This window comes from Hordeum vulgare, chromosome 7H (genome assembly GCF_904849725.1).
Source record: "Hordeum vulgare subsp. vulgare chromosome 7H, MorexV3_pseudomolecules_assembly, whole genome shotgun sequence".
Taxonomy (NCBI): domain Eukaryota; kingdom Viridiplantae; phylum Streptophyta; class Magnoliopsida; order Poales; family Poaceae; genus Hordeum; species Hordeum vulgare.
In genome coordinates, this window is record NC_058524.1 from 601189449 (window position 1) to 601204491 (window position 15043).

Below are 15043 nucleotides of genomic sequence, written 5' to 3' on the forward strand. Positions count from 1 at the left end.
AAAAGAAAGAATCAAACTTGTTACTTGTTACTTGTTACTTATTACTTGTGGCACAATAGATAACACAAGTTTAAGTTTCATACATAGTATAATTGCAGGGAGTACAAAGTATAAACACAAGCTTTAGTTCAGTACCAAGTATAACACAAACTACTCATTACGAAGAGAAAGAAGAATAAAAATATATTGTTTTTCATATGTGTACGATTAAAAATTCAGAACAAACTTGTGGCCCGACAACTCAGCTATACGAAAATATGCATAGTTACTTAGTTAAACCATAAACTAGGGAGGAGAATTAGGGTTGGGTCCTTGTCGTGTCAGAGTGAGACGGGTGTGGTCAAGTGGTGGTTTGGACTTTTAGGCCTGCTAAATTGTGGTTTTCATACTTTCGCATCATGTGTATGTTATAGTGTTACAAGTTACAATGTTATAGCGAGCGCACCGCGCTAATTACGTGATTAGCATCGTAGCGGTTGAATTTGCCAAAAGGTAGTGTTATAACGGCGAAATAGGATGCTACTTTTTTTGGTTGGGTACAGCCCTAAGGATCGCAAATGGAGTAGAGCCTTTTCTCCAAGGCCAAGATCTGTCTTCACGCTGTCCTTCATGTGATTCTTCATCTTGATATCGCACAGGAGGATTGACGATTCAGGTGTATCTTGACTCCAAACTGTAATGACTCTCATGTTTAATGACGATTGAGGTGTTTGAAAGTATTGTTTGAATACATTCTCAAACATGATATGTTTGAAAATTAAGTGAATAAAATGTAATATATATTTGTGTGGGGTGGGGGTGGGTAGGGAGGGGGTTATTATCTGTTAGTGTATGCACCTAATTTTGCAACACAAACATCCTAGCCAATATCTCCTCAAGATTACACCAATATCATGTTGAAGTTAAATCCTCTTAGATGACTTCAAAATTGACAATATCTGTGATGTATGCTGAATCAAATCTCACACAAAACGGCAACCCATGGTTGAACTTTTGATACACTCCGTATGTGAATGCTTCTTCCAAAGATATTTGAAATTCCAGCAAATAATGAGAATTGAAGATTAAAAAATCAGAATGACAAGATAATGGAGGGAGAAAAAGATGATGCGGTGAGCGTGGATCGAACACGCGACCTTCAGATCTTCAGTCTGACGCTCTCCCAACTGAGCTATCCCCGCTTTCTGATTTAATTTTCTAGATCAGGTTATATATTAATCGTACATGGACCCACTTCATATTTTAGTTAACATCCAGTCCCCGGAACCTCAGCAATCGGTCAATCTACATCACGATTACGCCACTCTTGAAACCGTAGCATAAATTTCTTTATTTACTTAGATGCTCCCTCCGTAAATTAATATAAAAATATTTATATTATAATTTTTTTAAATGCTTTTATATTAGCTTAGAGAGGAGATTTGATAATGTTCTTTCTTTACTTTTTTTTTGGAAAAAGAGGTTAAACCCTCGGCTTCTGCATCACTCGATGCATGTAGTCATCTTTATTAATTATTTTATAAAGGTCTCATAAAAATATACATCAATTCACGGAAAGCCATTGCTCACATCTAAAAACACGATAATGTGGAGTGATCTCACTGCCCATATTTTAAACCGGTGTCGTCGTCAATACATCCACATAACGTATCGGGACCAACAATCGGTGCATCATACCTAAAACGCACACCACATGCAGACGTTTTAGAAACCAGCGTCATCGTCAGCCCACTGACCCATCTTCACAAGAGAGATCTGCATCATCCTTGTCAGTCCGAACATCCGTCGACGCCACCACGACGCTCAACGGTGCCGTCCTACGCTCATCTGTCGGGACATGAAGATTCTGGAAGAACTGTCGTGCGTAGCACCTGCCAACCAGGCATGACTCAGCCTAGCACCTGTGGGCCAGGCATGACTTGACAGCTCCACCAAAGCTCCGTGCAAGACAAAGCCGCACCACCTCCTGCCTCTATCATTCAGCGCTGCTCCACAAACGATGCTCCCAAGAGAGAAACAACACCGCAGTACCGCCAACGTCCGATCTGAAAGACCAGATCCTAGGGTTTCCCCTGAAGTAGTGCCCACCACCAGCAGTCGTCAAGGACACACACAATTCCCAACACCACTCAGCCCTCAAGGCGGCACCTTCAGGAAGGTCACGACATCAAGGCCACCGCCATCGCCCAACGGAGTTAGGGTTTTCACCCGGGAGGTAGGGAGGTGGGAAGTGGAGGAGCAAACGTAGACCGGCGTCTTCAAGATGGAAAGCGGTGCCCTTGAGCATCGGCGGCGGCACGGTCGGCCTAGGCCGGCCAAGGGGTTTCCCCAATCTGGATCTCCTCCAACAACTTCACCCGCGGCCATGCCGGCACCGCCAGGAACCCACAGGAGATAAGCACACCAATGAGGGCCAGGAAACGGCGACCGGATTAGGCGCCAGCGGCCACTAGAGCAATCACGTCATGCCCTGGTCCATCGAAGATCCTCGTCCGTCCGACCAGACCACCGCCACCACGAGCCGCGACCCCGCTGCAGCGAGCCACGACGGCCGCCACCCCTCACCCCCCGGCACCGCCCGCAGTTCCTGATCCGCTAGATCAGGACGCCACCGCGCCAAATGTGCAGGGATGCCACCCCCACGCCCCCATGTCACCATGCAGCCTCCACAGCCGCGCCACCCAACCACGCCATCAGCCCGACCACGCGCGCCGCCTTCATAACGCCCCATGCCAGCGTCGCATCCTGGCTAGGCCGCCACATCCCGCACTTTGTGCCCCGGTCGAGGAGGAAGAAAGCCCCGCCATCGGCCAACCACGAGGGGCTTTGCCCCTGGCGGTGCCTGCCGGAAGCGGGAGGAAAGCCGGGGATGGAGGGAGCTAGGCAGGCAGCGGTGGACTCACCCGAGTCGTCCACGGGGGACGACGCGGGGGACTTTTTTATGTTCTTTCTTTACATGGAAGATGGAAATCTATGATGTCTGGAATAGTCATAGAAGTCCAAAACAAACATGGCAGGTTGTACATACTACGGATTACAGAATAATCCCGTTGGCTCATTACAAAATTTAACCTTCAATTTTTCTTTTGAAGGGAAGGATTTGCAGCGTTAGCCTCCAAGAACCAGCCCGAAAATGACGCACTCCAACTCACTCTCATCCCTCTTTGCGCGATAGATCTGTGGCGTCTCTTCCTTAATGGGAGCGAATGTTGTGGCTTCTCTTCCTTAACAGGAGCGAATGCATCAGTACTCGAGCCGTCGCCGGCGCCACGATTCGGGCGAGCAATCTCTTGAACACACGCGATGTACACGTACATGATCTTGCAGGTAGAACATGCTAGGACCCCGACTCGCACACTTGCCACCGGCCCACTGGAGGGGATGGCCCAAGGCCCACCAAGGCGCAAGAGAAGGCCCAACCGCCGCTTCCCAGCCCACGAGTGGACATCCTAGTCCCTACTTGTGCGTGGAACCCCTGAGGGAGGAGGCAGGCAGAAAGCAGACGACTCTGACGGCGGCGGAGGCTCTACGCTGATCCCCTTTTCTCTTCTACCTTAGAACCCTAGCTACCTTCCATATTTGTGTAATTCGGGGTCTCGATGTGTAAGATCAAACCAAGGGCATAACAATTGGTAATCAGAGCCATTTTCCCACCACTACAACCTTGTGTGCACGCTGGCCGGTCGATTTCCCTCGATCATCCAGACGAGACACGGCAAGGTGACCACGATGGAGGAGCAGATCATGTCCATGGAGGAGCTGACGGCGGTCGTTTCCGCGATGGCGGCTAAGATCGAGCGCTCTGTCGATGATCTCTAGGTGGAGGTGGGCGATCTGCGGGCATTGTTGCAAGACAAGGGCAAGGCGCGGAAGGTGCCGCCCCGACATCATCCCTGTTGCGACCCCAACAATCCCGACAACAGCAGCCACCACCACCACTTCGGCTACTGGATCTACCGCCTCTTGTTCCGCATGGAGCGGACGCAAGCCTCACACGACCACTTGAGGGCCTGTAGGTGCACGGTGGCTATGACCACGGGACAATTGGCCATGACAGGGCTACAAATCATCGGCGGATCTTGTCGGGCACCAATCCCCGAAGGTGCCTCCGGTCACGGGTACGTTCGATTCCCACCAACACTTTGGAGAGAGTTCTTTCATGGGGGAGCGTGGTTTTGGTTTTTCTCGTTATCCACCATCATCGCCTTTGGTGTTTCCAATGTTTGATGAAGATGGACCATGGGCGTGGCACCTGAAATGTGAGACATACTTTCGGGTGTGCACTCTGAGCTCGGATACGTGGGTGAGCTGTGCCTCAATGTATTTCATCGATGGGGAACTGTCTTGGTTGCAATCAACCAAAGCACACTTGGTTTACCCAAAATGGGAGCCATTTGCTACCTCCGTGTGTGAGAAATTCGAGTGAGAGGAGTTCCAGCCCCTAGTATGGTAGTTTAATAGACTGAGACAGAGTGGCACGGGGATGTAATATGCAGAGAAATTCTCCCAGTTTATGCATAATCTCCTGGCTCACCATGCTTCATGTGAACCTACCTATTTCATTACGCATTTCATAGATGGATTGCAGAAGGAAGTTCGTGCTACTGTGATTTTGCATCTTCCCAAAACACTCGATAGTGTTGTTGATCTTGCGTGTTCAGAGGAAGAAGTGATGGAGGCCATGAGAAGGGAGGACAAGCGTGAGGATCGCCAGTACTCGTCGACCACTAGGACGGGTACGGTGCATCGGACGACCCTCCCGCTTCCTCTTCCGCCCGCACCAGTGCCCGCCAAGCAAGCAATACCATCGGAGGCACGCAGTGCGAACCATGGAGCGGTGGAGGCGATGCACGCTCCACCACAAGAGTACATGATCGTTGCGCTCCTGGCATACAGAAGAGCGTGCGGCCTCTGCTTCACCTGCAACGAACGGTGAGGGCGTGATCACCGCTGCGACCTGATACGTCCATTTTGCATCATGCTTTTATGTTGATATTTATCGCTTTATGGGCTGTTATTACACTTCACAGTACAATACTTATGCTTTTTCTCTCTTATTTTATAAGGTTTACATGAAGAGGGAGAATGCCGATAGCTGGAATTCTGGTCTAAAAAAGGAGCAAGTTTGAGATACCTATTCCGTGCAACTCCAAAAGCCGTGAAAATCAACGAGGAATTATTTTGGATTTTATAAAAAATACTGGGCGGAAGAAGTACCAGAGGGGAGCCACCAGGAGGCCACAAGCCTGCCAGGCGCGGCCTACCCCGTGGACGCGCCTAGGTGGCTTGTGGGCCCCCTGTTGCCCCTCTGGCTCCCATCTTTTGCTATAAGGAGGGTTTCATCCGAGAAAAAATCAAGAGGAGGCTTTCGGGAGGAATCGCCGCCGCCACGAGGCGGAACTTGAGCAGAACCAATCTAGAGCTCCGGCAGGGCCGTCCTGCTGGGGAAACTTCCCTTCCGGAGGGGGAAATCGTCGCCATCGTCATCACGAACACTCCTCTCATCGGAGGGGACTCATCACCATCAACATCTTCATCAGCACCATCTCATCTCCAAACCCTAGTTCATCTCTTGTAACCAATCTCCGTCTGGCGACTCCGATTGGTACCTGTAAGGTTGTTAGTACTGTTAATTACTCTTTGTAGTTGATGCTAGTTGGATTACTCGGTGGAAGATTATATGTTCAGATCCTTGATGCTATTCAATACCTCTCTGGTCATGAACATAATTATGCTTTGTGAGTAGTCACTTTTGTTCCTGAGGACATGGGATAAGTCTTGCTATAAGTAGTCATGTGAATTTGGTATTCGTTCGATATTTTGATGCGATGTATGTTGTCTTTCCTCTAGTGGTGTTATGTGAACGCCGACTACATGACACTTCACCATTATTTGGGCCTAGAGGAAGGCATTGGGAAGTAATAAGTAGATGATGGGTTGCTAGAGTGACAGAAGCTTAAACCCTAGTTTATGCGTTGCTTCATAAGGGGTTGATTTGGATCCACTAGTTTAATGCTATGGTTAGACTTTGTCTTAATTCTTCTTTCATAGTTGTGGATGCTTGCGAGAGGGGTTAATCATAAGTGGGATGTTTGTCCAAGTAAGGGCAGCACCCAAGCACCGGTCCACCCACATATCAAAATATCAAAGTAGCAAACGCGAATCATATGAACATGATGAAAACTAGCTTGACAGAAATTCCTATGTGTCATCGGGAGCGCTTTACCTCCTATAAGAGTTTATCCAGGCTTGTCACTTGCTACAAAAGGGATTGGGCCACTTTTCTGCACCTTTGTTACTTGCTACTTGCTAGGAAGTATCTTATCACACAACTATCTGTTACCGATAATTTCAGTGCCTGCAGAGAATACCTTGCTGGAAACCACTTGTCAGTTCCTTCTGCTCCTCGTTGGGTTTGGCACTCTTACTTATTGAAAGGACTAAGATAGATCCCCTACACTTGTGGGTCATCAAGACTCTTTTTTGGCGCCGTTTCCGGGGAGTGAAGCGCCTTTGGTAAGTGGAATTTGGTAAGGAAACATTTATATAGTGTGCTGAAATTAATTGTCACTTGTCACTATGGAAACTATTCCTTTGAGGAGCTTGTTCGGGGTATCTTCACCTCGAACGAAAGCACAAGGAGTTGCTCCTCAACTTGCTGCACCTAATGAAATATTTTTTTATGAAATTCCTTTGGGTATGCTAGAGAAACTGTTGGCTAATCCTTTTACAGGAGATGGGACATCACATCCCGACTTGCATCTAATCTATGTAGACGAGGTTTGTGGTTTATTTAAGCTTGCAGGTTTGCCCGAGGATGAGGTCAAGAAGAAGGTCTTACCCTTATCTTTGAGGGATAAAGCATTGACATGGTATAGGCTATGTGATGATACTGGATCATGGAACTACAACCGATTGAAATTGGAATTTCATCAAAGTTTTATCCTATGCATTTGGTACATCGTGATCGGAATTATATCTATAATTTTTGGCCTCGTGATAGAGAAATTATTGCTCAAGCTTGGGGGAGGCTTAAGTCAATGTTATATTCATGCCCCAACCATGAGCTCTCGAGAGAAATTATTATTCAGAACTTTTATGCTCGGCTTTCTCATGATAATCGCACCATGCTTGACACTTCTTGTACCGGTTCTTTTATGGAGAGAGATATTGACTTCAAATGGAATTTATTGGAAAGAATTAAATGCAACTCTGAGGATTGGGAGTTTGATGAAGGTAAGGAGTCAGGTATGAATCTCAAGTTCGATTGCGTTAAATCCTTCGTTGAAACAAATACTTTTTATGATTTTAGCGCTAAACATGGACTTGACTCTGAGATAGTAGCTTCATTATGTGAATCATTTGCTGCTCATGTTAATCTCCCTAAAGAGAAGTGGTGTAAATATCATCCTCCCATAGAAGTCAATGTAGTTAAACCCAATCCAGTTGAGGAGAAAGTTATTGCTTATAATGATCCTATTATTCCTAGTGCTTACATTGAGAAACCACCTTTCCCTGTTAGAATAAAGGATCATTCTAAAGCTTCAACTGTTATACGTAGGGGCTACATTAGAACACCTACACCCCCTGAGCAAATTAGAGTTGAACCTAGCATTGCTATTATCAAAGATCTCATGTCCGACAATGTTGATGGCCATGATATTCACTTCTGTGAAGATGCTGCTAGAATTGCTAAACCTCATGCTAGAGACAAACATAGGCCTGTTGTTGGCACGCCTGTTGTTTCTGTTAAGATAGGAGATCATTGTTATCATGGTTTATGTGACGTGGGTGCTAGTGTTAGTGCAATACCTCAATATTTATATGATGAAATTAAAGACGAGATTGCACCTGTCGAGATGGAACCTATTGATGTCACTATTCAGCTTGCCAATAGAGATACTATCTGCCCTTTGGGAATTGTTAGAGATGTTGAAGTCTTGTGTGGTAAAACTAAGTATCCTGCTGATTTTCTCGTTCTTGCTACCACACAAGATAGCTTTTGTCCCATCATATTTGGCAGACCTTTCCTCAATACTGTCAATGCTCATATTGACTGTGAGAAGCAAACTGTCACTGTTGGCTTTGAAGGTGTGTCACATGAGTTCAATTTCTCCAAGTTTGGTAGACAACCTCATGAAAAAGAGTTGACTAGTAAGGATGAAATTATTGCTATAGCTTCTATCACTGTGCCTCCTACTAATACTTTAGAGCAATACTTGCTTGAGCATGAAAATGATATGCATATGGATGAAAGGAATGAGATAGATAGAGTTATCTTTGAACAACATCCTATCCTTAAGAATAATTTGCCTGTTGAGCTACTTGGAGATCCACCCCCACCAAAGGGTGATCATGTGTTTGAGCTTAAACAGTTACCTGATACTATTAAGTATGCTTATCTCGATGAAAGAGAGATATATCCTATTATTATTAGTGCTAGCCTTTCAGAGCATGAAGAAAAGAAGTTATTGAAAACTCTGAGGAAGCACCGTGCTGCTATTGGATATACTCTTGATGATCTTAAGGGCATTAGTCCCACTCTATGCCAGCATAAAATTAAAACAGATCCTGATTCCAAACCAGTGGCCGATCATCAACGGAGATTAAATCCTAAGATGAAAGAGGTAGTAAGAAAATAAATACTAAAACTCCTGGAAGCACGTATTATCTATCCTGTTGCTCATAGTGATTGGGTAAGTCCGTGCATTGCATCCTGATACGTCTCCAACGTATCTACAATTTTTGATGGTTCCATGCTATTATCTTGTCAACTTTGGATGTTTTATATGCATGAATATGCTATTTTATATCTTTTTTGGGACTAACCTATTAACTCAGTGCCATGTGCCAGTTTCTGTTTTTTCCGTGTTTTTGACCCTTTTTCAGACGGAGTCCAAATGGAATGAAACTTTACGATGATTTTTTTGGACCAAAAGAGACCCCCGAAGCTTTGGAAGAAGGCCAGAAGAGCCACCAGGGAGTCACAAGCCCATGGGGCGCGGCCTACCCCCTGGTCGCACCGTGCAGGCTTGTGACCTCCTCGTGGGCCCAACTAACGCAATTCCACTGCCATAAATTCCTATAAATTCAGAAACCCCAGAAAGAAACCTAGATCGGGATTTCCACCGCCGCAAGCCTCTGTAGCCACCAAAAACCAATCTGGAGCCCGTTCCGGCACCCTGCCGGAGGGGGAATCCATCTCCGGTGGCCTACAAGTTTGTTTTGATGAAACTATGGTTAGTATCACGAGTTTCTGTTTAAGTTTTGTGTTGTGAAGTTTTCAAGTTTTGGGTGATGTTCTTATGGACGATGGAATAAGGAGTGGCAAGGGCCTAAGCTTGGGGATGCCCAAGTCATCTCAAGCCACATTCAAGGATACCAAAAAGCCTAAGCTTGGGGATGCCCCGGGAAGGCATCCCCTCTTTCGTCTTCAATCCAATGGTAACATTACTTGGAGCTATATTTTTATTCACCACATGATATGTGTTTTGCTTGGAGCGTCTTGTATCTTAGGAGTCTTTTATTTTTGTTTGGTCACAATAATCCTTGCTGCACACATTTTTGAGAGAGAGAGACATGCACTCATCGTGATTTTACTAGAATGCTCATAGTGCTTCACTTATATCTTTTGAGCTAGATACTTTTGCTCTTGTGCTTCACTTATGTCTTTTGAGCACGGTGGTGCATGACTTGGTAATTGGAGTGTGCTATGAAAGTAGTCCTAAATATGATAGGTATCCAAAGAGGATAGAAACCTTCATATTCTTGTGCATTTATTAGTAAGAGAAGTTTGATTCCTCTCAACTGGTTTTGAGATATGGATATGGTAATATTAGATTTATGCTAGTAGGGTGTTGTGAATCTAGAAATACTTGTGTTAAAGTTAGTGATTTCCGTAGCATGCACGTATGGTGAACCGCTATGTTAGGAAGTCAGAGCATAATTGATCTATTGATTGTCATCCTTTGTGTTGAGGTCGGGATCGCGCGATGGTTTACACCTACCAACCCTTCCCCTCGAAGTATGTGTTTAGCACTTTGTTTTGATTTCTAACAAAAACTTTTGCAACAAGTATGTGAGTTCTTTATGACTAATGTTGATTCCATGGATTATACGCACTTTCACCCTTCCACCATTGCTAGCTTCTCTAGTACCGCGCAACTCTCGCCGGTGCACAAAAACACCATATGCTTCCCCCAAAACAACCACCATACCTACCTATTATGGCATTTTTATAGCCATTCCGAGATATATTGCCATGCAACCTTCACCGTTCTGTCTCATGAATTGTGCCATCATTGTCATATTGCTTTGCATGATCGTAAGATAGCTAGCATGATGTTTTCATGGCTTGTCCATTTTTGATGCCATTGCTACGCTAGACCATTGCGCGAGGCATTTCCTATGGAGTCATCCTTGTTCTAAGCTTTGAGTAAATAAGAAGTGTGATGACCATCATTATTAGAGCATTGTCCCATGTGAGGAAATAAGAAGAAAAGAGGCCTAAGAGCCCAAATGAAAAAAAGAGAGAAAAAGAGAGAAGGGACAATGCTACTATCTTTTTCCACACTTGTGCTTCATGATAGCACCATGTTCTTCATGATTGAGAGCCTCTCGTTTTTTCACCACCATATACTCTAGTGGGAATCTTCATTATATAACTTGGCTTGTATATTCCAATGATGGGCTTCCTCAAAATTGCCCTAGGTCTTCGTGAGCAAGCAAGTTGGATGCACACCCACTACTTTTCCTTTTGAGCTTTCACATACTTATAGCTCTAGTGCATCTCTTGTATGGCAATCCCTACTTATTCACATTGATATCTATTAATGGGAATCTCCATAGCCTATTGATACGTCGAGTCAATGTGACCATCTCCTCCTTTTTGTCTCACAACCACCACCACACTCTATTCCACCTATAGTGCTATATCCATGGCTCGCGCTCATGTATTGCGTGATAGTTATAAAAAGTTTGAGGAAGTAAGAGTGAGAAAGCAATTACTTGGCCAATACCGGGGTTGTGCATGATTTACATTAGTTGTGTGAGGATGATGGAGCATAGCCAGACTATATGATTTTGTAGGGATAACTTTCTTTGGCCTTGTTATTTTGAAAGTTCATGATTACCTTGCTAGTTTGCTTGAAGTATTATTGTTTTCATGTCAATAGCAAACTATTGATTTGAATCTTATGGATATGAACATTCATGTCACGTGAGAGAAGTTACAAAGGACAACTATGCTAGGTAGCATGCAACATAAAAAATTCATTCTTTATCACTTCCCTACTCGAGGACGTGCATGAGTTAAGCTTGGGGATGCTTGATACGTCTCCAACATATCTACAATTTTTGATGGTTCCATGCTATTATCTTGTCAACTTTGGATGTTTTATATGCATGAATATGCTATTTTATATCTTTTTTGGGACTAACCTATTAACTCAGTGCCAAGTGCCAGTTTCTGTTTTTTCCGTGTTTTTGACCCTTTTTCGGACGGAGTCCAAATGGAATGAAACTTTACGATGATTTTTTTGGGACCAAAAGAGACCCCCGAAGCTTTGGAAGAAGGTCAGAAGATCCACGAGGGAGTTACAAACCCATGGGGCGCGGCCTACCCCCCTGGTCGCACCGTGCAGGCTTGTGACCTCCTCGTGGGCTCAACTGACGCAATTCCACCGCCATAAATTCCTAGAAATTCAGAAACCCCCAGAAAGAAACCTAGATCGGGAGTTCCACCGCCGCAAGCCTCTGTAGACACCAAAAACCAATCTGGAGGCTGTTCCGGCACCCTGCCGGAGGGGGAATCCATATCCGGTGGCCATATTCACTACTAGGAAAAGGGCTATAGATGATATAGACACTAATGGCGCACCAGACAAGTAGTGCACCACTACTATATAGCAGTGGCGCACCATGTGCAGGTGTGCCATTAGTGTGATGGACACTAATGGTGCACCACACACTCGGTGCGCCACTACTATAAATTTTTTCTTGCAAAAGTACTAATGGCGCACCGGGGCAGAGTGCGCCATTACTAGTTTAACTAGTAATGGCGCACCACTCACCCATTACACCACTACTATATTTATTTATTTATTGCAAAACTACTAATGGCGGACCACCAGATGGTGCGCCATTAGTAACCAGGGTTACTAATGGCGCATTTTTAGGTGGTGCGCAACTACTATATATATATATATTTGCAAAACTACTAATGGCGCACCACTAGCTGGTGCGCCATTTGTAACCAGGGTTACTAATGGTGGTGCGCCATTAGTAGTTTTGCAAAAAAATAGTATCTCCCTCCTCTCTGAATCGAATCGATTCGAAACCCTAGCTGACCCATCCCCCTCCGCCGCGCCAACTCTGTGGGCCGTTGGTGCCTGCCCCCCGCCGCCGAGCGCCGTCCCCTCGCCGGGCAGCAATTCAGCTTCTCCAGATCTGCCCTGTTCGCTGCGGCGGGGTTTGATTCCCTGGCCCCAGAGATGCGTGCTTCCCTTATCGGGATGCCTGGAGCATTAGGCCCGCGCCGCATTCCATCGCGGAGACAGTCCGGCGATGGAGTACTTCAACCCTCTCATCGGATTCCGCGTCGACAGGCACCGCCCCAACGAGGTGAGCCCCCGCTCCCTCCCTCTCGCCTTCGTCCTGTTCCAGCTCGGCTGGCTCTGATTGTTCACGGCCGGTGTCTCTCAGATGCGGCAGCTCAAGGGCGAGGTCGGCGTCGTCTCCAGGGATGACGGCTCGGCGCTCTTCGAGATGGGCAACACCAGGGTCATCGCCGCCGTCTACGGGCCCCGAGAGGTACGCCCATGTCCCTCATCTTGCTCGCGGACGCCAAATGTTCGATGCAGTGACTGTCAGGGATTAGCGCGAGTTCTGTAGTTGATGATTGGTATTAAGCTGATTTGGGGCAGGTTTTCTGCCATGTATGACGTAAAGCCCGTGAGGATTAACGTCAGGTTTGTTGGTAGTTAAGTTGTGGATTCAGGATGGTATTTTTCCAAAGAGCGCACGGAATGTTCGATGGAATGTCTATGAAAGGCTACTGCGAAGTTTCTAGTTAGTTTCCGGATATATGCTGATTTGGGGGATCTCTTTTGAAGTTCATGCAACACGTTTGATCTAGTGTCTATGAACCGATTTATAGTGAGCTTTCTACATTCTAGTTAATTTTCGGAATTACATGACATCGAGCACTGAGACGGCACAACAGTCTTGTCATGTTTTGAACCTTGATGTCGGTGGGAAAGGCTCCCGCTGACATTTAAATTAAATTAAATGTTAGAGGGGTTCACAAGTACATACAAAACTACAAATCAGAAAGAAAGAGGGGTGGGGGTGCAGTGGTCAGTGGTGAAATAGAGGGGGGAACGAGGCCTACTAGATGAGATTACAGAGGTTGTGCAAAAGAGAGGATGAAAGATTCTAGCTTCTGCTTTCTCCTATGAACCAGCAATGCAAAGTCTCCCTTAAACCAGATAGCCAGGAGCCATGCGATGGTGGGATCCCTCTAAACAATTTATCATTTCGCTCTTTTCAAATCCCCCAAGTGGAAACTGCAAACACATCCATAAACATTGGCATGTTCCAATCAGCTCTACCAGCATGGATCATTTGCAGTCTACAGTCTATGTCAGGCCCGATAATGCTCAGGGTTGCCCAACAGTCTACAGTCTATGTCAGGCCCCATAATGTTTGTGAATACATGATTGTTCCCACTTTAAAGAAACAGAATCTGAATTAAATCAGGAGCCTGTTACTCATGAACAAGAGAGATGACATGTACTGTCTCTGCCAATTCATGTACAGTCCTCTCAAGAAATATGTCATATAGAGCGCATATCAATTGTTTATAACGACAAACAACAATCATAAAAAATAAAATACGCAGCAACCGCCTTTATCCTGGGACTGTCGGCATCGACCTCATTCTTCTAGCCCTGCCTGTAGTCTTAGGCCAGGCCATCGACCCCATGGCGCAGCTCATGGAGACCGCATACATCGGTAAATTAGGTATGCACGGTCTTTCCTTTCCTTTCCTTTCCTTTCCTTTCCTTTATTAACTCACCATGACTGGCTTTTCAAAACCATGAATACCCCATAATATGGAGAGGGAGCCTTACCACCAATGTTACTACTGCATACACTCTTAAGCTGTATTGTCCACATCCCCTGCTGCTGCATGGAACCAACTTGTTTAGTTATTCTCTGTCTCAATCCTGGCATGTGTGTTCTCAAGGTGCTTTGGAACTAGCGTCAGCTGGTATTGGCGTCGCTATTTTTAACATCCTATCCAAGATTTTCAACATCCCCTTGCTGAGCATAGCAACCTCATTTGTGGCCGAGAATATTTCCAAGAATGCTACCAAGCATTCTACTTCAGGTAACATGACCATCATCTCATCTGATGAGTAAAAAGTTTAAGTTTGTGAGCAACTTTGCTTTGCTTTGCTTTGCTCGTTCACACAATGCAACCTGACTCTCCTCTCCGCGTTGCACGCAAACTGGAGCTGACATCTGTGTCATTGGCTTTGGTTCTAGCTGCTGCTATTGGTACAATCGAACCATTGGCATTGTTCCTAGGATTGGGATTGTTTCTTAAACTAATGGGCGTCTCACCTGTATGTATGTGTATATCATCACGTTTGCCTTGCTTGTTATCATCTTTGATTCCTTCTTCTTATGGAGTACTATCTTTTCCTTCCCCTCTTTTCTGCGAATGGAGTGGATTCAGAATAGTGCATTTCCTCCACTTGTGCCTGTTAGCAGAAAGTCTAAGTTTACTTCTTACACTGCAGGTCTCTTCGATGTATACATGTGCACGCTATTTCTTTCGCTGAGAGCCTTAGGAGCACCTGCAAATGTGATTATGTTATCAGTGCAGGGTATCTTCCGTGGATTCAAGGATACCAAAACTCTCGTGCTTTTTATAGGTAACTACCTCATTGTTTGCTTATTGGCATTGTGTTCTCACCAGTGGTTTATCATTCACGCATTTTTTTTGTTTTTATGTTCTCACCAGTGGTTTACTTCT

General features: G+C 45.4%; 1 non-coding gene and 1 pseudogene across 1 annotated transcript; both read right to left on the reverse strand.

Annotated features, from left to right (window-relative positions):
• Positions 1-1108: 1108 nt before the first annotated feature.
• TRNAF-GAA lies at positions 1109-1181 on the reverse strand. Its single transcript has one exon. It is a non-coding gene; the product is annotated as a tRNA-Phe (tRNA).
• Positions 1182-3108: 1927 nt separating this feature from the next.
• The window catches only part of LOC123409459, a 48625-nt pseudogene continuing 36690 nt past the window's right edge, over positions 3109-15043 (reverse strand).